At 43.2% G+C, this 22,104-nt stretch overlaps 1 pseudogene; it reads left to right on the top strand.

The window, feature by feature from the left end:
• The first annotated feature begins 12,920 nt into the window (after window positions 1–12,920).
• LOC122966977 lies at window positions 12,921–19,790 on the top strand (annotated as a pseudogene).
• The last annotated feature ends 2,314 nt before the right edge of the window (window positions 19,791–22,104 follow it).

The raw sequence follows: 22,104 nt of genomic DNA, 5'->3' as shown, positions 1-22,104 counted from the left end.
TTTCACGGGGTACTGTGGAGTCTCCAAAAGGAGGTTTGGATCCCATGGCTCTTGACATCACTGGCTCTTTATGCTGCCCAGCACCACCACTGAGGCCCAGCCTATTCCCGAGCCGTCGGATGCCACTGCCAATGTCCAGCCTGTTCCCAAGCTATGAGTTGCCTTTGCCAATGCCCATCCTGTTACTGCTGAGCTGCAGTGGTCCCCTGTTCCTGTTGAGCAGCAGCGGTCCCCTGTTCTTGTTGAGCTGCAGTGGTCCCCTGTTCTTGTTGAGCTGCAGCGGTTCCCTGTTCCTGCTGAGCTGCAGCAGTCCCCTCTTCCTGCTGAGCTGCAGTATTCCCCTGTTCTTGAGCTGCAGTAGTCCCCTGTTCCTGGGCTGCAGCAGTCACCAGGTCCTGTCCTTCATTGTGCTGCAGCAATCTACTGAGCCTGAGCTGCAGCTGTCACCAGTTTCTGTGGCTGTTCTTCAGCAGCCTCCTGTTTTCCTGGCTCCACCGGCTCATCTGCCTATCTCCCAGCTCACACAGTCTGCTCAGCAGCCTGTTCCTGAGCTATCAGTTGTCTTAGCCGACACCCTGCCAGATCTTCAGCTGTCGGCCACATCTGTCAACATCCTTCCAGACCTCCAGTTGGCAGTCCTTGCTGATGTCCAGCCAGACCACTAATCAGCTGTCTTCGCAAACACCCAACCAGACCTCCAGCTACCTGCCTCCTGCTCTGCACTCCAGTGGTGTGCCTGTCTTGCACCCTGCCCGGACCCTCAGCTGTCAATTGTCGGCCTCCTAAATACAACAGAGACTTTTTAACAGATTTTTCTGTGTTCTTGGCTGATATTATGCCGGGTCCTTATCATTGGAGATTGTAATATTCATGTGTTTTGCCCTGAAAACCCTTTGGTCAGGACTTTTTAAACATCATTGACTCTTTTAATCTTGTGCAGTCTGTACTTGGACCTACACATGAACGTGGTCACACACTTGATCTTGTTTTATCTCATGGTTTGCCTGTTTTTAACCTGGAGATCTGTAAAGCTTTTTTCTCTGATCATATGCCTGTACTGTTGGAAGCTGCTGTTTGCTGTCAAACAGTTAAACCTTGCGCTGCTGCTCGCACATGTCGAGTTATTAACCCTTCCACTGCTGCTCACTTCTCAGATGCCTTCAGTCAAAACTGCATCATGCCTGAATCTGTTTATGAGGATACAGAGGCTCTTAACTCATGGTTTCTCGACATCTGTCAAACTGCCACAGACATTGCAGCTCCATTAAAGACCAGACAGTATAAAACTTAATCGGAGGCAGAGCCCTGGCTTAATGAAACAACCCATGCTGTCAGGTAGGATTGTCGTAGACCTGAGCAAAAGTGGAAAAAGTTGCAAGTGTCTTTTCAAATGTTGTGGGATTACTGGCGTCATTACCAATCCACTGTGAAAGAGGCTAGAAGAAAATATTTTTCTGATATTGTCCTGTTAAACTGCCATAAGCCTCGTGTGTTGTTTAAAGTGATCAACTCTGCTCTGAATGCACCACAGACTGTTGGAATTGAGGCCTTCTTCACTTCTTCACTGACAAAGTCACTTCTACCAGAGCACTTATTTCACCTCCTGCCATTGACCCTTCAGTGTCTGTCCCCTGCTCTGCTGGGAGCCTGTTTGAGCATGTGACCCTGCCCTTTGTTCAGGAGATTGTTGGTCATTTGAAGCCCTCAGGTTCTCCAGATGAAACTGTCCCTCCACGACTTTTTAAGGAGGCTTTCCAGACTGTTGGACCATCTTTTCTCACAGTTATTAATAGCAGTCTGTCCTCTGGACTGGTTCCTGTTCATTTTAAACATGCCGTGCAACCTTTGTTAAAAAAACCTGGGCTGGATCCTACTGTTTTGGCAAATTTCAGGCCTATCTCTAAATTGCCTTTCCTTTCTAAAATCTTAGAAAAGGTTGTCTATTCTCAGCTCATGGACTTTTTAAATAAACAAAATATAGATTTTCCAATCCGGTTTTAAAACATTGCACAGCACTGAATCAGCGCTTTTAAGAGTTTTTAATGAAATCTTTTTAGCTACTGACTCTGGTCACTGTGTTGTCCTTGAACCTTTAGATTTGACTGCAGCTTTTGATACAGTGGACCATGAAATCCTGATGGCTCGTTTGGAGAAGTGGGTGGGCATCAGTGGCACAGCACTTGAATGGTTCAGGTCCTACCTGTCACATCGAACCTTCTGTGTCAGCCTTGATGAGTCTGTGTCCTCCGCTGCTCCCCTCTCATGTGGGGTACCACAGGGCTCTGTGCTTGGCCCTCTTTTATTTTCCCTCTATCTACTCCCACTTGGTTCAGTTCTCAGGAAACATGGCATTTCTTTTCATTGCTATGCGGATGACAGTCAGATCTATGTCCCCCTAAAAAAGTCAGACTCCTATAGTGTTAAGCCATTGCATGAGTGTTTACATGACATTAAAGCCTGGATGTCTCTAAACTTCCTAAATTTTAATGAAAAAAAGACAGAAGTCATGGTCTTTGGTGGCACTTCTGTGACCCCCCTGGTTGATCTGGGTTCTTTGGCACAGTATCACAAGCCAACTGTGCACAATCTGGGGGTAAAAGTGGACACAGACCTTAAATTTGACAGCCAGATTAAAGCTGTGGTGAAGTCGAGCTTCTTCCAGTTGAGGCAGCTGGCAAAAATTAAACCAGTCCTTCAGACACAGCACTTTGAGACAGTAATCCACACCTTTGTGACCACTCGACTGGATTACTGCAATGCACTTTGTATGGGGGTTAGTGTGTCCTCCATTGTTCGTCTTCAACTGGTGCAAAATGCTGCTGCACGTCTTTTAACTGGCACAAGCAAGTATGAGCACATTTCACCTATTTTAGCTTCACTCCACGGCCTGCCCGTCCATTTTAGGATTCATTTTAAAATTATTTTATTTGCTTTTAAAGCCTTAAATGGCCTAGCCCCACTTTACCTCTCTGAGCTGCTGCACCTCTACACTCCCAGCCGCTGTCTCAGGTCAGCTGACCAGCTGCTCTTGACAGTGCCTAAAGCTAGGCTTAAGCTCAGAGGTGAACGAGCATTTGCTGTTGCAGTTCCAAAACTGTGGAATGGATTGCCGCTGCACATTAGACAGGCCTCCACACTGTCTCATTTTAAATCTCTTCTCTAAAACCACCTCTTCTCTCTGGCTTTTGACACCATGTAGCGTGTTGCATCTTGTGTGAGCAGTGCACTTTATTTTATTTATTTTATTTGTTTTTATCCTATTTTATTTGATTTTATCTTATTTGATTTTATTTGTTTTTATCTTATTTTATTTGTTTTCATCTTATTTTATTTGATTTTGTCTTATTTTATTACTTTTATCCATATTGTGTCCTTCATCGTTTTATTGTGTTCTGTTGTGCTATTTATTGTGTTTTTTATCTTGCTGTGCAGCACTTTGGAAACCTTGTGTTTGTTAAAATCATGCTATATAAATAAAGTAGATTGGTTTGGATTGAATTACCACCGATGCTTGTCCTGGACTCCGGCCTCTGGTCTCCAGTTTTGTACTCCATACGCCAGATACATATCCAGCTGCCTGCCCTGACCTGCAGTCGAAACTTCAGATGCCACCTGCCTTTCCTGACCTCCAGCTTTGTCGGCCAACCCCCGAGTGGTACCGTTTACATCGCCGAGTACCAGAGCAGTTCCACCCATCTGTCCTGCCTTCTGGTCGAACTCCAGAGCAGTCCCGCCTACGTCACCGGTCTCCAAAGTGGTCCCACCTACATCACCAGCCTCCAGAGCAGTTCCACCTACATCGCCGGCCTCCAGGTTGTCCTCCTGAGCAACTCTGTACATCTGGTCATTCTCCTGCCTGTCCTCAAGAACTGCACTGCCTACGTCACCAGCATCCACAGCTGTTCTGCCCTTTAGCCCTGCCTTCTGGCTGTCTGCCAAAGATCCCCACTCCATTCTTCAGCCCCCAAACCACTTCTGCCTGAATCCCTCCCCCAAACCCCCTCCATCCACTCTGCTTGGTGTTTCTGATCGGCTTGGTGGAACATCTGGTATCCATCCCTGGGGGTCTTGGAGTTCTGTCACAATCTGCTTCTCAGTCCCTCTCTGCAGCCACACTCTCTCATCCACAGCCCTCTACATTATTCTCTGTCTCCAGCCCCTGCTCACTTCTCCTAGGCCATGTTCTTTCCTCCAACTCCCTACACCTGCCATCCTCAAGCTGTCCACCAGATGCCCTTGGACTTTCCGTCCTTTCCCCATCTACACACCTGTTCCCACTTCTTATCAGTCCTGCAGCTACTTGTCCTATTCCGCTCACTCTTCACATGCAGCCACTCAATTCATATACTGGCCCAGATCCTTTGTTCCCTTGTCAGATCATTGTTGTTGTCATGTTGCTTTTTGTCAGTGCTCTGAAGCTTCTGTTTTTGGTTAACTGGACCTGCACCATTTCTGCACCTTTTTGCCTGCCTGGCTGAACTTTTCTGTATCTCATCACTGCAACTCTGTGGATTTAATACCACTGCTATATGGACAGTTTGGACTTGACACCCATGCCTGTAAGCTTTTGTATCTTCACTTTTGAAAAAAAAAAACCTCACTGAACTGTTCCTCTCCTGCCTCTATAGTCTGCATCTGGGTCCTACCCCTGCTGCCTAATACACACCACTACCCTCAAGAGGTAGTTACTTTTGGTTGAGAAAAAATATGTTTGGCTGTATGGCTAAATGTTGCCCTATTCCACTGCAATTCACAAAATGCTACCATAAATGGCAAATATTCATTATTATAGGCATACTATTACTATTACATAGTGTAAGAAAAGGTGTTCCCATCTGAAAAATGCAACATTATACCCATTTCAGGTCCTCATTTGAAAGACTAAAATTCAAAAAAATTCTATAAGATCAAAAAGCAGTAAAGGGATAATATGATCGTTAACTGTAACGTACAACACCAGTTTCCCACTGAACATCATTAAGGTTTCATCTGACATAATTGAATCCATGTATTAAACTCATAATTGATGTATCTGGCTATGGTCTTGCACTGTGATTAGCGTAATCTCTTGATGGTGCAACAAAACAAACAAACAAACAAACAAACAAAAAAACAAAAAAAATTGTTCATATGTTCTTAACTGACTATAATCTATTCAATAAATAGAAAATTTTCATCATCACATTTAAGCACCTGAAATTTATGTGTACGCATTTTCATTAAAAGTTATTTCAAGAATTCTCTAGATCAGTTGTTCTCAAACTTTTTCACATTGAGGCCCCCTAAACTGACACAAATTACACTACAGACCCCCGTCTGATAAGAATTTTGCTTTTAGATGTTTTATTACAGAAAGTGTATGAAACCCATGATCGAAATAGTCATACACTCTGTCATTGTGTTACTTATGGATGGAATTATAGTGAAAATAAATTATTCCTCTTTTTGCTGGGGACCCCCTGGAACCACCTCAAGGACCCCAGTTTGAGGACCACTGCTCTAGATGGAACAGCATATAAGATTATGTCTCTGTATGGATTTTGAATGCTGTGGCCAGAGATGCCATATTTCAAGAAGTACATTTTTTTTCAGTGAAATTAAAAATTACACTGTACTATAGTACATACTGCAGATTAGACTGAAGTTAGTCCAATCAGCAGACTTTAACAACTTACTCTGCATCAATTTAGCATTACAAAAGCAATAAACATGTTAAATGTAAAATGTAAAAAATATGAATTTTATTACACAGATTGAATGAGTACATCCAGCAACAAGTGCTTCAATGGGGGGGGGGGGGGGGGGGGGGGGGTGAAGTCTTTAATTATAAATGATGTATACACAAGTGACAGAAAAGAGCTTATGTAATTACTGTAACAAAAAAAACCTGAAACATTTATGTGAGGAAGCTCTAAAAATCTCTATGAAAATACGTGCGTTTCACAGCAAAAATACCAATCAATACTAATGCAATCTATCGCAAAATTTAGGAACAATAAATGAGCTCTGAAACCTTGGCAGTAATGACATTGCACCTCTATCATCTTACAGTAAGCTAAGCATGCCATACTACATCTCCTTTAAAACAAAGTAATTTCAGAGCTGTAAGCAATCATGAACTGTACAGAAAGACCTATAAACTCTCTTATCAAATGAAATGGTTAGAAACACCATTTCACGGTTATCAAAGCAAAACAAAGCCAAAACATCTGTGCATGAATTGCGCAAAGTCCTCTTCAAACACTTACTGTATGAGCAACACATGCTAAATTCTTTGACACATCATTGTATTTGCATGTAGTAAAGCAGGACGTGTAGTTGTGGATGAAATAGAAGTCATACATTACTGATGAAATCACACAACTACGCAGGCATATAACACCTTATGTACCACCTTATATGTACTCCAGTAGCATCTGATATCAGTTTACTTAGCGACACATATGGCCAGACTTGCAAATGCCTTTCTATTTTTGACCATGCTGTATAACCTTACCCTAACTGCAAATGTGTACAGTCATCAAATAAATTGCACATGCCGCTAATACAACATGATATCTCCCTCACAGCACATCTAATACACATATTAAGTATTTTTACCCTACACAGAATTAAAATATTAATTTCAATTAAAAATACATGCACCAAATAATTCAAATGAACAAAATACGAAGCAGAACGTTGTATTTTGTTTGTTTGTATAATATACTGTACTGCAATCAAATATTTTACTAGCAGAGTGACAGAAGGATTATAAGATAGAGCTTACTGGAGTTTGAATAAAATTCTAATAGTGACATAAATCCTAATGTTGGAAAGCATTAAGCACAATTAAACACAAAGAATGTGTTTCATGTATATTTGACAGGCTTACGTTAATGCACTAATGTTTGTATTTGTTGAGATAAAACAATTTACACTCACACACCACTAGTTTATACAAGTTCAAAGCAATCCAGTCTGTCCCATCCCAATTTGTCATTATTTTTAGTATTCAGACCAAATCAAGCAGTGCGGCGTTCAGCCGCAGGGCCGAGAAGAGGTGTGTTGGGGTTGTGGGTGTGGGTTTGTGCTCTGGAACGTAACCGCTGTGAAACAATCAGAAAATAAAGTTTTATTCATCTGATTCACCGGCATTCTCGCTACCAGCGCTCCCTCTCTTCATTCATTTCCTAGCTCGCTCGACCACTGCTGCTCTCTGTCTTTCTCTTTCTCTCGTCTTTTTTAAAATGAGTCGGGAAAAGATACTTTAAAAAAGATACTTTACTTTTGACTTATCAAACGAAGAGAAACGTCTTCCCCTCATTTAGTAACGTATTCTTACTCCCTCATGGCAGAGTTTACAGCTCTGATCTCTGGCTGTGATTGGCCACCGCAGCCTTCAGCCACAGTGACGCTGGGTTGCATTTCTCCAAAAGTTGACCCTGGCTCAACTTTCCGGCCGCAGTCCGGTGCGGCGCGGCAGTGGCCGAAACGCACTACCTTCATTCAAATGAATGGGAGAACTGGCGTTTTCGCCGTACTGCCTGATTTGATCTAAATACAGAACCCGGCGTCACTGCGGCTGCAGGCTGGGTGGCCAATCACAGCCCGAGATCAGACTGATAAGAGCTGTAAACTCTGCCATGAGGGAGTAAGGAAACGTTACTGAGACTAGCGGAGGACATTTCTCTTTGTTTGATAACGTTAAAAGTAAAGTTAGAATTTGCTGTCGGCTTCCCGACTCATTAAAAAAACGAGATAAAGAGTGAGATAGAGAGAACGAGAGAGAAAGATAGAGAGAGAGCACCAGCATTATTTCAACTTTTCCCTCACACCTCAATTCCCCACCACATTTTCATTTCACCAACCCAAACTCCAGTGATTCAGAAAATGTGACTTATTTTGATTCCCTTCCGAAATGGATTGAAAACTGCTCATAAGTCCACCATATACACTATCATATATATTACAATTGAGAGCTTTGGTATTTGATAAATTACACAATATATATTTTGATGTTACTCTCATGCAATCAAAATGTAAGCAGTTCAAATAAAAATTATACATACATGTATATATTTGATGTCCTGCAGATTTCATGGTGTGTCTCCAAATTACAAATCTTGAATTAAGAAAGACTCATCACAATGACAATATTCATGATGCTTTTTAATGGGTTCAGTGTGTCCAGTAGTCATGATTTCCTACACATGATTTACAATGTTAACAGCAAAAAAGCAAACATGGACGTATAACAATTTTGTACAACAAAAACTATGTCAATTTAAGGGGTCCTAACAAGTGTATACATTTCTTATTAGATATGGTTTGTTATTTTTTACATCTTGTAAAGCTGTCATACATTTCTACAGCAACCACTAACAGGACATTTAATATTTATAGGTCTCAGAGAGTCTCATAAATTGATTGTATGTCATGACTGATAGCTGAGGTCCAAAGGCCTTCTGAGCTGTCCCTGTCCCTGTGACATTTGAATGCTTTGTGAAACCTATGTTTGAATTGTATTGTCATGCAGTTTTGATCTGTATGGATGAGAGAGTGACAAGAGTGTGAGACCATGAAGACGAGCAAAACTTTTGTCTCTATGTAGGTGATCTATTTGAGTCATCCATCTGTTTGTGTTAGTTAAGTAATGGTTATTACCTAGCTAGCTAAACTGTCAAACTCTTTTCTGGCCATTACCTTAGTTTCACGTGCATTACCACCCTCCTGTGGAGTTTTGCATTTCTGAAAAGATCTTAATTGAATTTCATAATACAAAATTACAAATACAATACAAACATTTATAAAGTGCGTAGAGTTCAGTGATCTTGTATAAAGTGCTATCAGTTCATAAGTCCAGTATGTTCCAGGGGAGGTAATGATATTTGTCCAGACTTCTCCTCCGCAGGTCAGCAAGTATCTGTTTAATTAAAGCATTGCTGTTGATTACATTCTGTTTTATTATCATGAAACATCTTGTTTTCCACAGTTTTAAACATACATTGCATATACTTATCTTCATCAGTTCTGTATGTTTAGATGGCAGTTTATCTTCCATAATACAATACATGAGAGATTTATAACATACATCAAAATGTACACCAAGCGCTTTCAATTTACAGTCCATTAGAAGATACTGCTGTGTCTCATCATCATTGCAGTAAATCATTATTTTGATGTGACATAACAACTCCAAGACACAACAGCTCTAACAGGAAGTCTTCCCACAGATATCAGCCACCGGACATCCCTATTGCTCTCTCACAGATTCTTATTTTTTAGATTTTTTGTCACTTCTGTGCGTTCAAGTTAAATTTTTATAATTAATTAATCACACATATTTATAACTATATATATAAAAATAAATAAATACCTTAGTTTATTGTGAATCATTTTGCTGGGTAAACCATGCCAGTCTATTTGTAAATGTTTGAACTGTGTAATAAAATCGCCATATAATAATTTATAATAAGGGCCATGTCTTGCCCTGCCTCTTCTTTTTTTAAGAGAGAGCATTTCTGGTGATGGAAGCAGATATGTTTTTATAAAGACAATTTTTAATCTCTCACCAAGCTCTACAACACCCAAACCACCATATTCTTTGCTTTTATACTTTTATTCCCGTTAAGTGACTTCCCTGGTTGTTCTGCAGATTAGGTTGGCACACTGTTTTTTAAGTTGGGATATTTTGTTGGGTGGAGGAAAAATATTCACTAGAAAAAGGAACTTGGATAGGATGAAGGTTTTGACAATATTTACTCTTGTTTCATAATAAGTGTCTTTGTTTTCCCATTTCTGTACCTCTTCTTTAATTTCACACACTTTTTTCTCCCAGTTTCTTTCACTACATTCACTGTTAAAAATGTTCAAACCGAGTATTCAATTTCTTGTTTGACTTCAATATTAGCGTTTGTCTGACACTCTCCACTCTGATCCAAACTCTTTCTGTTTTGTTGTAATTTAGGTTTGCTCCAGAAGCATTTTCATCTTTGACTGTTTTTTTATAATGATGGTAATATTGTCAGTGTAAGCAACAGCAGTGACTTTGTGTGCATGACCTACACATGTTCTAGCAAAATGTCATTGTGTATATGCTTAATTAGATGGCTGATGGCTAAAATATAAAGAGCTGTGCTCAATGGACAGCCCTGCTTCACACCTCTCTCCACTTCAAAAGCCTCAGTTAAAAACCCATTGACATATACACAATCACTTCATTTAAAGTACAGACATCTTAACAAGTGAATAAAGCCACCAGAAAAGCCATATGCTTTCATCACAGCCCAGAGATAATCTCAGGAAATGTAGTCAAATGCTTTTTTTATTATTATTATTTTTTATCAAGACCAATAATATAAAAACCTTTTTATTGCTTCAGGTTTGTGTAAGGTTTCTCATAAAATACTAAGGTTGTCCCACATTACCTGTCCTTTAATTGCACGTTTGTTCTTTATCTATAATTTCCTCTAACATATATCATAAATCTATTCATAATTATCTTAGCAAATATTTTATTGTCAGTATTTATAATGGTAAGGTGTCTATAATTTTCTATATTAGATTCATAACCTTTTTTATACAATAAGCAAAGAACACCGTCATAAAAAGAGTCCCCCTTAAAGCCACTGTACTGACCTTCATTATACATGGAAGTGAGCAGGTTTATGACTTCATCAATATACAACTGATAAAACTCAGTGGGAAGGCCATCAGGACCGGGGTTTTTCCCAACATTTAACTGTTTGATGACCTCTACTACCTCATCCTTTCTTATCTCACCAATAATTGAGGTAAAAGTCGACCGGCTGTATGAAGATAAATACCTTTAAACTTGAGATATGATGTTAACAGCACATCTAAATGTGTCCTAAAAATATATCTATCTCTCTATGCCAAATGTGAATCACTTATCACACTCCCTCCCTTAGCGGAACCTATTTTTGACTGTGGCTATACCTCATGATCTGCTTATAAGATGGCAAATAATAATAATAATAATAACAACAACAACAACAATAATAATAATAATAATGATAATAATAATAATCTGTGTAAAACTTGGAAATAAAAGTTAATTCTGGAGATGATCCCAAACTTTTTCTTTAAAGCATGTCAAAATATTAACCGTTTTCACTTGAAAACTGAATCATTTTTATTCCTCACAGCAAAACATCAATGACGTTTGTGAGGAACTTATTTCTGGTGTTAAATTGGCAGTTAAGTTGGCAATCCTTTTTAAAGTCTATGCTCAGGAGACATATAATACCTGTTCAGCATTCATGGAAAGACCATCCGTCTGAGTTTTATTTCAGATATCTGAGATTTATGTCCTGCTGCAACTATACACCAGTGACATTTCAATGCTTCCCCAAGTTTAAAACTAATTACTGGCTGTGATATCAAGATGAATAGGACACAAGTGGCTATCATGCATATCATAAACTGTGTCAACTTGAAATGATTTCAACCTCTAGATTTACTGAAATAAAACCCACAAGCAACTCAGTGCACTTTTGAAATTTACTCCTGGGTACACTGTGGACATAACTGGTTTACTTAGTATTTATAAACACAATCAAGTTCCAAAATATGTCAGCCTCATAATATTGTCATCTGTTACTGGCAGTAATTTTCAGTCTGGTGTAGAATTATATTAATTTTGAAGATTGAGTTAAAAGTTATAAGTTAAGTTGTGTCAGAATGTAGGATTTAGGACAATGTGGATGTAAATGTAATATAAATAATATCTAATAAATGTAATGTAATAACATTTTACATTTTTTAAGTATAATTAATGTGACTCTGTATCTGGTGTATTTTGATATACATCATTAGACTGCCTATTCAATTAAATCCAAAATCTATAAATATTTAGATGGGTTTATACTGTGTTTTTTAATTAAATAATATAATGTACTGAAATTATATTTGTATTGTAATACAACTTTGTAAAGTGTTAATTATATATCTAGAAAATGAAACATATGTCATAGTTCTGTTCCAGACTGGCTCTATGTCCCTCCACCGGTCCACCAGATGCCCCCAGACTTTTCCCCTGTATGTTGAACTAGACCGAGTAAGAGAAGGTCCTGGTACAGGAAACTGAAGCTTGCTTTCACACTAGTTGTGAAATGTTACTGAGGAGTTTGACACACTTAGTTAGATGTAAAAGATGCAGCAATTTATACACCAGGCAATTCATTCCACGTGTCTTCTGTATTTACTTTCAGGGCATTTAGCAGACGTTCTTATCCAGAGAGTGACAGGTGTCTGTTCAATGGCTGGACTCTCTTTCACTCATCCTCAACATATTGTGAAAGGAGTTTATTAACATTTGTTCCTGTAGATTTGAATAATTTGCATTTACAGCCTCTGTGTGCCATGTTAGAAGAACTGCATCATCATGAAATTGTAAATAAGAGCGTTTGCAGGTTATAGTGTACTTATATATTTAAGTTTACTCATATATATACTTAGATGGGCTTAATGAATATATAAGAGGTTACAAAGTTACGATGTAAAAAATAGGCAGTAAATGAAAGGTCCAAACTAAGAATCGCCATTGAAGTTCTTCTCTACACACTGTGCTTTCTCTGTGTTATGGGTGTTTACATGGAAAATCTTGTACTTGTTGAATAATTGTTGAATAATACTTTGAAGAGACTCCACAGGTTGATGCCTTCTTGAATATATGAAGTTTACTGAAAACAAATATCTGATCAGAGAAGCCTTGGCACAGTGTATATATGGATACAATCACACCAAAAACTTAGCACAAATATGAAAACAATCACTTCTTATAGAGTTGCTCAGGTCACGCCACCAGGGAGGGGAGACACAAGGACTTGGTGTCAGAATGAACTCTAATTGGAAAATAATGTGGACAGCTGTTGTTACCCATCCAAGGTTACCACTTTACCTCCCAGCCCGGTGCCATGAACATTAAACATCTCTTGTATGAGACCTTGCAGGCCAGAGTGAGCCTGACTGAACAGATTGGTGAGACTGGAAAGAGTATCCATGAGCTGGAGGAAGCCAAGAAGACTGTGGAGACCGAAAAGACTAAAATTCAGTCAGCACCAGAGGAAGCAGAGGTTAAAATCTAAATTACAATATTAAACAACTTATTGGATGAAATACAAAAGCATTTATGTAATGGCATGCATTCATTTGATTTTTTCTTTAATTTTTCTTAGAAAGACTGGAAACCTTTAGGTACATGTTCAACTTTTTCCTTTAGGGCACACTGGAGCATGAAGAAGCCGAGATTTTCCATGTTCAGCTTGAGTTTAACCAGATCAAAGGTGAGGTTGACAGGAAGATTGCAGAAAAGGACGAGGAGATGGAGCAGATCAAGAGGAACAGCCAGAGGGTGACTGACTCCATGCAGAGCACTTTTGATGCTGAGGTCAGAAGCAGGAATGATGCCCTGAGAGTCAAGAAGAAGATGGAGGGAGACCTGAATGAGATGGAGATTTACCTGAGCCATGCCAACAGGCAGTCTGCTGAAGCCTAGAAACAACTGAGGAATGTCCAGGGACAGCTCAAAGTGAGCTTTGCCTGATCAGTGAATAAACAAATGTTGAAGAGCAAAGGGAGTTAACTCTTTTATCCTCCATGTGTTGTCAGGATGCCCAACTGCACCTTGATGATGCTGTCAGAGGACATGAAGACATGAAGGAGGCTGCCGTGGTGGAGCGCAGAAATTGCCTGATGGTGGCTGAGATTGAGGAGCTGAGAGCTGCTCTGGAGCAGACAGAGAGAGGACGCAAAGTGACTGAGCAGGAGTTGGTTGATGCTAGTGAGTGTGTTGGACTGCTTCACTCTCTGTCAGAGTCTGCTCTCCCCCTCACCTGTTGCTGTGGGAATTATCCAATCATTCAGTCTCACTCTCTGCTCTGCCACACCCCTCATTAGTTCAACCACTTTCACCTGGCGCTCCCACCTGCTCATCATCTCCAATCAAGCCAGTATATAAGCTGTCTCAGCCCACTCCCTCTTTGTCAGATTGTCTATGCTAAGTCGTCTTGCCTTGATCTCCGGACTGCCTTCCTGGTTCTTGATCAGCTCGTCTCTGACCATTGCTCCTCGTCTCTGCCCCGGTTAACCCACCAGCCTTCTGTCCCTGACTCTGAGTTCTGCCTGCCTGTTCCCTGGTCTTTGTCTGCTTATGGTGGAGAGACATTCCGATTCCTGCTCTGCCATCGTCTCTGGTTACATCTGCTCTACTGCCTGTTTACCTGCTGCTGAAGCAGCCCAGTCCACAACGCCCTGCCTACTGCCTTCCAGCAGTGAGTACCCCCCCCTCTCTCTGCGCACTGCTACTTCCCCCGGAGCTCTGGACTAGAGACTGTTCTTGTGCAGTGTTGCGTCTTTGCCTCTTCGTCACCGATCTAGCCTGCCTAAGAACTGTTGGACTGTTGCCAGTGCTGTGGTTTGTCTGCCTTGGGAGTGGAAGATTGGGGTTCGATTCCCGGTGGAGCCATACTCATCAGAACTATGTTTCTCTGACCGTGCCACTATTGTCTTGACATTGTGTGGAATAAAGACTGTAAAATTTATACTGGGGTCATTTGTGCTGCTATTGGGTCCATTCTATACCCGTTACAGTACAATCTGACCAATTATGGATCCAGCGCACGAACCCTCACCGCTGAGTTGCCTTGACAGGATTGAAGACGTCCTTCAACAGCATGAGGCCATGATGACAACAGCTGTGACTGAAGCCAAACAGGCAGAAGCAGCCCACGAGCAGGCGCTAACGATGTTAGCTGGACAGCTGCAGCAGTTATCAGCCCTGCTAACCCAAGCCCCTCGAGCCTCTGGGGCTGCTTCTCCTCCTGCTCCGCCTGCTACAGCTCCTGCACTTGCTCCAGCCCCTTTGCCACCAATGGATGCCCCTGAGCCCCAAGTGGGAATCCCGGAGTGCTACGAGGGTGACCGAGAGACCTGTGGCTCTTTCCTCACCAACTGCTCTCTCCTGTTTGCTCTGCAGCCCCGCACCTTCGCCACTGAGGGAGCGAAGGTTGCATTCGTCATCAACCATCTGATGAGCAAAGCTCGGTTATGGGGGCCGGCCGAGTGGGAGAGACAGTCACCAGCCTGTGCTTCCTTTGACCTGTTTGCCACAGAGCTTCGCAAGGTGTTTGGCTTGGATATATGTGGTCCTGAGGCAATCGGAGGCCTGATTGGACTGAAACAGGGCGAGAGAACAGTGGCAGACTATTCCATAGACTTTCACACCAGAGCCAGCCGAAACAAGTGGAACGACTCGGCCCTCTGCAACGCATTCCTCAATGGGTTGGCTGACTATGTCAAAGATGAACTGGTCTCCCATGACATGCCCACCAGGTTGGATGGGGTGATTGAGTTGGCCACCCACATCGACCTCCGCATCCAGACCCGGCGACGAGAGAAGTGTCAAGGGGGAGGCCATCACCCTCTGCCGTCCCGCTTCCATGGGGGTGCCATTGCAGCCAACTCTGCCTCCTCTTCAGCTCTGCAGACAGGGGATCCTGAGCCTATGCAGTTGGGACGCACCTCCCTCACCCCAGAGGAGAAGGAGCATCGCCGTAAGGCCAACCTCTGCCTTTACTGTGGAGCAGCAGGGCACTTCATCTCAAGGTGTCCAGCAAAAGCCAGGGCTCATCAGTAATGGGGGAGATCCTGGTGAGCCCAACTTCCCTAGCATCTCCCCGTCCCCAAAGAGCTCTGCTCCAGGCCCGCCTCCTCCTTCCGGACGGTCCCCACACCATGGCAACCTTCATTGACTCTGGGGCTGATGCCTGTATTATTGATGAGGAGCTGGCCCATCAGTTGGGGCTCGGGCGGGTTCCCTTGCCACAACCGGTTCCCGCTAGAGCCCTAGATGGACACATCTTGGGCAACGTCACACATCAAACCTCCCCTGTCCATCTGCTGCTCTCTGGCAACCACCACGAAACAATCCAGTTTCACATCCTGAGCTCACTCCGTCTGCCTCTCATCCTGGGGTATCCTTGTCTCTGTCTTCACAACCCTCACATCGACTGGGTCACGGGGGCCATTCGGGAGTGGAGCCCCTCCTGTCATCTTAGGTGCCTGCAGCAAGCCTCCTTGCCACTTCACTCCCCCAGCCTCAGCTCCTCGCCCGATCTCTCCAGGGTGCCACCGGAGTTCCACGACTTCTGCCTGCTCTTCAGTAAAGCCAAAGCCACATCTCTGCCTCCGCACCACCCCTATGACTGCGCTATTGACCTCTTGCCTGGGACTTCACCCCCTAAGGGGCGCCTGTACTCCCTGTCTGAGCCTGAGAGAAAGGCCATGGAGACTTATATCAATTAATCTCTGGCTGTGGGTCTCATCTGTCCTTCTTCCTCTCCTGCTGGGGTGGGTTTTTTCTTCATGGAGAAGAAGGACAAGACCCTGAGACCCTGCCTCGACTACCGAGGGCTAAATGACATTACTATCAAGAACAGGTACCCGCTGCCACTCATCTCCTCCGCCTTCGAGCTGCTCCAGGGGGCCACCATTTTCACCAAGCTCGACCTGCGCAACGCCTACCACCTTGTCCGCATTAGAGAGGGAGACGAGTGGAAGACGGCCTTCAACACCCCAACAGGGCACTACGAGTACCTCGTCATGCCATTCGACCTCACCAATGCCCCCGGCCTGTTCCTGAGACCCGCAAACAGCTTCAGTGCTTCCTGGGCTTTGCCAATTTCTACCGCCGCTTCATCCGCAATTACAGCTCTGTGGCAGCTCCTCTCACCGCCCTGACCTCCTCCAAGGTGCCTTTTCAGTGGTCACCTTCCACTGACAAAGCCTTCCAAACTCTCAAGACACAGTTCACCTCAGCACCCATCCTTCAGATGCCCGACCCTAATCGCCAATTTGTTGTGGAAGTGGATGCCTCTGATGTGGGGGTAGGGGCTGTCCTGTCCCAGCGCTCTGCCACTGACCAGAAGCTCCACCCATGTGCCTTCTTCTCTCAGCATTTGTCGCCTGCCGAGAGGAATTATGATATTGGCAACAGGGAGCTGCTGGCGGTGAAGATGGCTCTCAAAGAGTGGCGGCATTGGTTGGAGGGTACCAAAGAGCCTTTTCTTGTCTGGACTGACCACAAGAACTTGGAGTACATCTGATCTGCTAAAAGACTGAATTCCCGCTAAGCCCGTTGGTGCCTGTTCTTTGCCCGGTTCAACTTTACCCTCTCCTACCGCCCTGGGTCTTGTAATGCCAAGCCCGACGCCCTGTCGCGGCAATTCCAGAGAGTGGAGGAATCTGGAAAGAGGCCAGAGCCTATCCTCCCTGGGTCCTGTCTTATCGCTGCAGTGACCTGGGACATCGAGGAGAGGGTGAGAGCTGAGGGACAGCCTGGTCCCAGCTCCTGCCCGCCAAACTGCTTGTTCGTCCCTCCAGCCTTGAGGTCAGAGGTCCTGCAGTGGGCCCACTCCTCCAAGCTCTCCTGCCACCCTGGTGCTCGACGGACACAGCACGCCCTCCTACAGCGCTTCCGGTGGCCCAGTTTGAAAGAGGACACCCAGGACTTCGTCAAAGCCTGCCCAGTCTGTAATCAACACAAGACCTCCCACCAGGCCCCAGCAGGACTTCTGCAGCCTCTTCCTGTTCCCCACCGGCCTTCAGTACTTGGTGGACTGGGAGGAGTATGGCCCAGAGGAGAGATCCTGGGTTCCTGCTCGTTTCATTGTCGACTCCAACCTCATTGCTGATTTTCATCGGTGTCATCCTGACCAGCCAGATAAGATGCCTGCCCGTCGGGCAGCCCACGCTTTGCCCCCACCAGACCAGTTTCTAGGGGACCATTCCTTAGGGGAAGCAACAGATGATGGAGAATCCCTCCACTGAACCCCCTCCACCCACCGGCTGAGGAAATGGACTGGTCCGACTCCCAGGACTTTCAGGCCCGTCTCCTGCCCTGTTTATAGTGCCTTTTTAGGGATGTCGGGAGCCATCCCTTGAGGGGGGGGGGGGGGTTCTGTTCTGTCCTCTTTGTCAGATTGTCTATGCTACTATGCAAGTTGTCTTGGCTTGATCTCTGGACTGCCTTCCTGGTTCTTGATCAGCTCCCACGAGCCCCCCCCCCACCCCCCACCCCACCTCTGCGCACTGCTACTTCCCCCGGAGCTCTGGACTAGAGACTGTTCTTGTGCAGTGTTGCGTCTTTCCCTCTTTGTCACCGATCTAGCCTGCCTAAGAACTGTTGGACTGTTGCCAGTGCTGTGGTTTGTCTGCCTTGGGAGTGGAAGATCGGGGTTCGATTCCTGGTGGAGCCATACTCATCAGAACTATGTTTCTCTGACCGTGCTACTATTGTCTTGACATTGTGTGGAATAAAGACTGTAAAATTTATACCAGTGTCATTTGTGCTGCTATTGGGTCCATTCTATACCCGTTACACTCTCAGGTTTATGTTCAATGATTCAAAATGTCTTTCTACAGAATGACTAGAGTATACATACCAGCTTTGTTATACATAACAAATATCAAATTAAATGGGACTTTTTTTATATTCAGCACACCAGTCTTCTGAACACCAAGAAGAAGTTGGAGGCTGAACTTGTGCAGGTTCAGGGTGAAGTGGACGACACTGATCAGGAATCAAGAAATGCTGAGGAGAAAGCCAAAAAGGCTACCACTGATGTGAGTTTACACCTCTAACTTTTAAATTTTATGAATAGTTAAATTTTGTATACGGCCATACACTTATAATATAAGAAGCTCATTATAACTTTAATTTGAATGAGAAAACTTCTCATCATTTCAGGCTGCCATGATGGCTGAGGAGCTGAAGAAGGAACAGGAGGCCAGTGATCATCTTGAGAGGGTGAAGAAGAACCTGGAGGTCTGAGTCAAGGACCTGCAGCACCGTCTGGATGAGGCTGAGAACCTCACCATGAAGGGTGGCAAGAAGCAGCTCCAGAAACTGGAGTCAAGGGTTTGCGCTGTATAAATGCTCACAAAAGATTATTTTCTGGAGGTGCATCACACTTTCAATGTGTGAAATAAATTGAGTTTATTTCGATTGACTGTGATCTTTGTATATAATACTGATGTATCATTTATCATCACTTTTCAGGTGTATGAGGTTGAAGCTGAAGTTGACGCCGAGCAGAGACATGGGGCTGATACTGTTTAAGGAGTCTGCAAATATGAAAGAAGAGTGAAGGAGTTGACCTAACAGGTATGTCCTATTTTAATAAAAACAACCTTAATATCTCTTAATTCTCTATTCTTCATCACTTAAAGCCTTTATCTGTGTAGACTGAGGAGGACAAGAAGAATGTAGCAAGACTTCAGGTTCTGATGGATAAGCTGCAGCTCAAAGTCAAGGCTTACAAGAGACAGGCTGAGGAGGCTGTGAGTCAAATAAATTGATGTGACCAATCATCAGTTTAATCAATAATGAAATAATTTGTCATGTAACTGAATATTACTGCCTTCACCCTTTATAGGAGGAGCAGACCAACATTCACTTGTCCAGGTTCAGCTCAGGAGCACGCTGACATCACTAAGTCCCAGGTCAACAAGCTGAGAGCCAAGAGCTGTGATCATGCAAAGGTTAATTTGTTATGGTTATAATATCCATTGTTGAAATGAGAAGCCAAGAGATTGATTTGATGCTGTGCACTTTCACTGTTGATATTGTAAATCAATATCCCATTTTATGGTACTCAAGTGATTACATACTTCCACATCAAGAGATGTGGAAGATAACTTATGAAGTAGTTTGTTTCATAAATTTGAACTTTTTGCTATTGCCTATGTATTTTCCCCCTCTTTTTTAGGCTGATTCTGCTGAGTAAGGGTCATCATCAACTTAAGACCTTTTAACAAAGTTCATAAAATGTGAACATTTGGTTGAGGGCTTTTTAACATTTCAATAGAGATGGTAATTGTCATTACTATCCTTAATTCTATCTCTTTTTTTCTTGTTTGAAACAGTTACTCCTAGACAGTGATGCAACTAAGTACAGCAGTTAGCCATGTTGTAAGGTCTTGTGGTACAGTAGAATCATTCACTGGTCACCCTTTGACTATGTAGAATCAATATGACTGAACAGCGGTGACTTGCCAGCAAAGACTGATTCAGATCCTTAAATTAACTAAGCAGGATAGTGTAAAAATACATTTTGTCTTGCATTCAAGATTTTACTTAAAGTCATACTCCACCTTCACCAAATATATCTTTTGAGTACACTCACTATCAGTGGGATTGAGAGGTAGCTGTAAGGTGTTTTGTTCCCTCACAAGAGACAGTGGCTGTGAGAAACTTCTCAAACCACTCAAATCCACTGCGCATCTGAATACTCAGTGTGTTGCAACATTTAAAATTTCACAAAAAAAAAAACATTAACTACTTCCAGTTGAGCTAAAAAGCCTTAGTCTGAACTGTGCCTGAAACATATAAAGGTGCACAAAACTGAATAACTAGAGGTATCAGAATCTCAAAATTGTTGGAAAACTCAGTACTTCCCAGATCTGTTGGCCAGCTAGCAACATGGAGACATATGAGAGGATTTAGCGGAGTTGATTGATTTTGCACTATTGTTTGGGTGTACTGAGCATACAAGTGTAAACTTGAGACTTGTATTATAGTGCAAGAATAATTCCTTGAGAGGTTTTTATAGAGTTTAGAATTAATCTAGCTTTTGTTAAAGCGGTATTGCTTTTGAAAGCATAGCTCCCTGTAAGCCTACATTTAGGTTTGAGAAAGTGTCAAGAAAGGATGGTGTGAAGCCAGACACTGGTATTGCTGCAGTATTTGAGACACACTGTTATGATCAGGTCAGCTCCATGATCAGGTCAGCTGTGGTCCAGGTCGATAATAAATACAGTTTTGTACAAATTGCGAATATATACAGCATATTTGGCCTGATTGTGGATAGTAGGGATGTGCAGAGAATCCAGTACCTGTATTTGTATCTATGTTTGTTGAGGCAACAAAATTATTCATATTTTTATTTGTATTCACATAAAACTGGAAATAGGCATAAAAATCAGTTGTTGTTTTTAGTACGCTTTTAATTTTAGCATATTAAAGTGTTAAAATAAGTATTTATTAATAAATTATCTTACTAAGGAGGTCCCCACACAGAGTCTCAAACTTGAGTCTCCCAGATCATGGATGACTGCGCTGACTACTGAGCTAAACCAGTTGCATTGCCATCATGCAGATAGACCTCTACTTATTTATACACCCAGAACACAGAGACAGCACAGCATGTAACGTGTAGAGGAGAACGTTGGGTTACTTAATGTAATCCCTGGTTCTTTGATAACAGAGTGAGGTGTTTCACCATAGGAATCGCTTCTGGAGTGACCACTACGGAAGCTCCAAATGACACCATGTCTGTCTATGACAGACAGGTCGATCCGTGGGAAGGCCCCGCTCACCCTTTATATTATGGTCAACCACCCTGACCAGGTTATTCTGTGTTGGTTTCTTCCCTCGGCTATGCAAGGAGGGAAGTGTTGGTGAAACACCTCACTCTGTTATCAAAGAACCAAGGATTACATTAAGTAACCCAACATTCTTTTTCTAACTTCATTCGGTGTTTCACCATGGGAGATATGGCCCACTCCTGGATTGCATAATCTCCTGAAGACATATGATTCCCTGACCCAGTCTGAGATCCCACTAGACAGTCCCTGAAAACCCTGTCTCCAGTACTGCATGGGCTAAGGACCGACCTGAGACATCCAACCTGTAGAATCTCACAAATGTGCGCGGCGTAGCCCAACTTGCCGCAGCACAAATGTCCTTAACCAGAACACTCTTAAACAGGTGACCATGACGTAGCCATGCCCCTGGTGGAGTGCGCCTTTAATCCTGCAGGCAGCTGCCTGGCCTTACACCTGTAAGCCAGCTCTATAGCCTCCACAATCCAGTGAGACAGCCTCTGGCGGGGCGGTGGTTTTCCCTTGTGGAGTGTAGCCCAAGACACAAACAGCTAGTCGTTTGTCCTGAAACTTGCTGTCCTGTCCACATATACTCCTAACGCTCGCACCGGACATAATGTATTCAGCCTGCGTTCTTCCGCTGTTGCGACTGGTGGAGGGTGAAAAGCCCCCAGTTCCACTGTAGGGCACCTATACGCCGACTCCACCACCTTAGGT

Source organism: Thunnus albacares, chromosome 17, assembly GCF_914725855.1.
Source record: "Thunnus albacares chromosome 17, fThuAlb1.1, whole genome shotgun sequence".
Classification (NCBI taxonomy): Eukaryota; Metazoa; Chordata; class Actinopteri; order Scombriformes; family Scombridae; genus Thunnus; species Thunnus albacares.
This window is presented reverse-complemented; position numbering and strand designations above follow the sequence as displayed.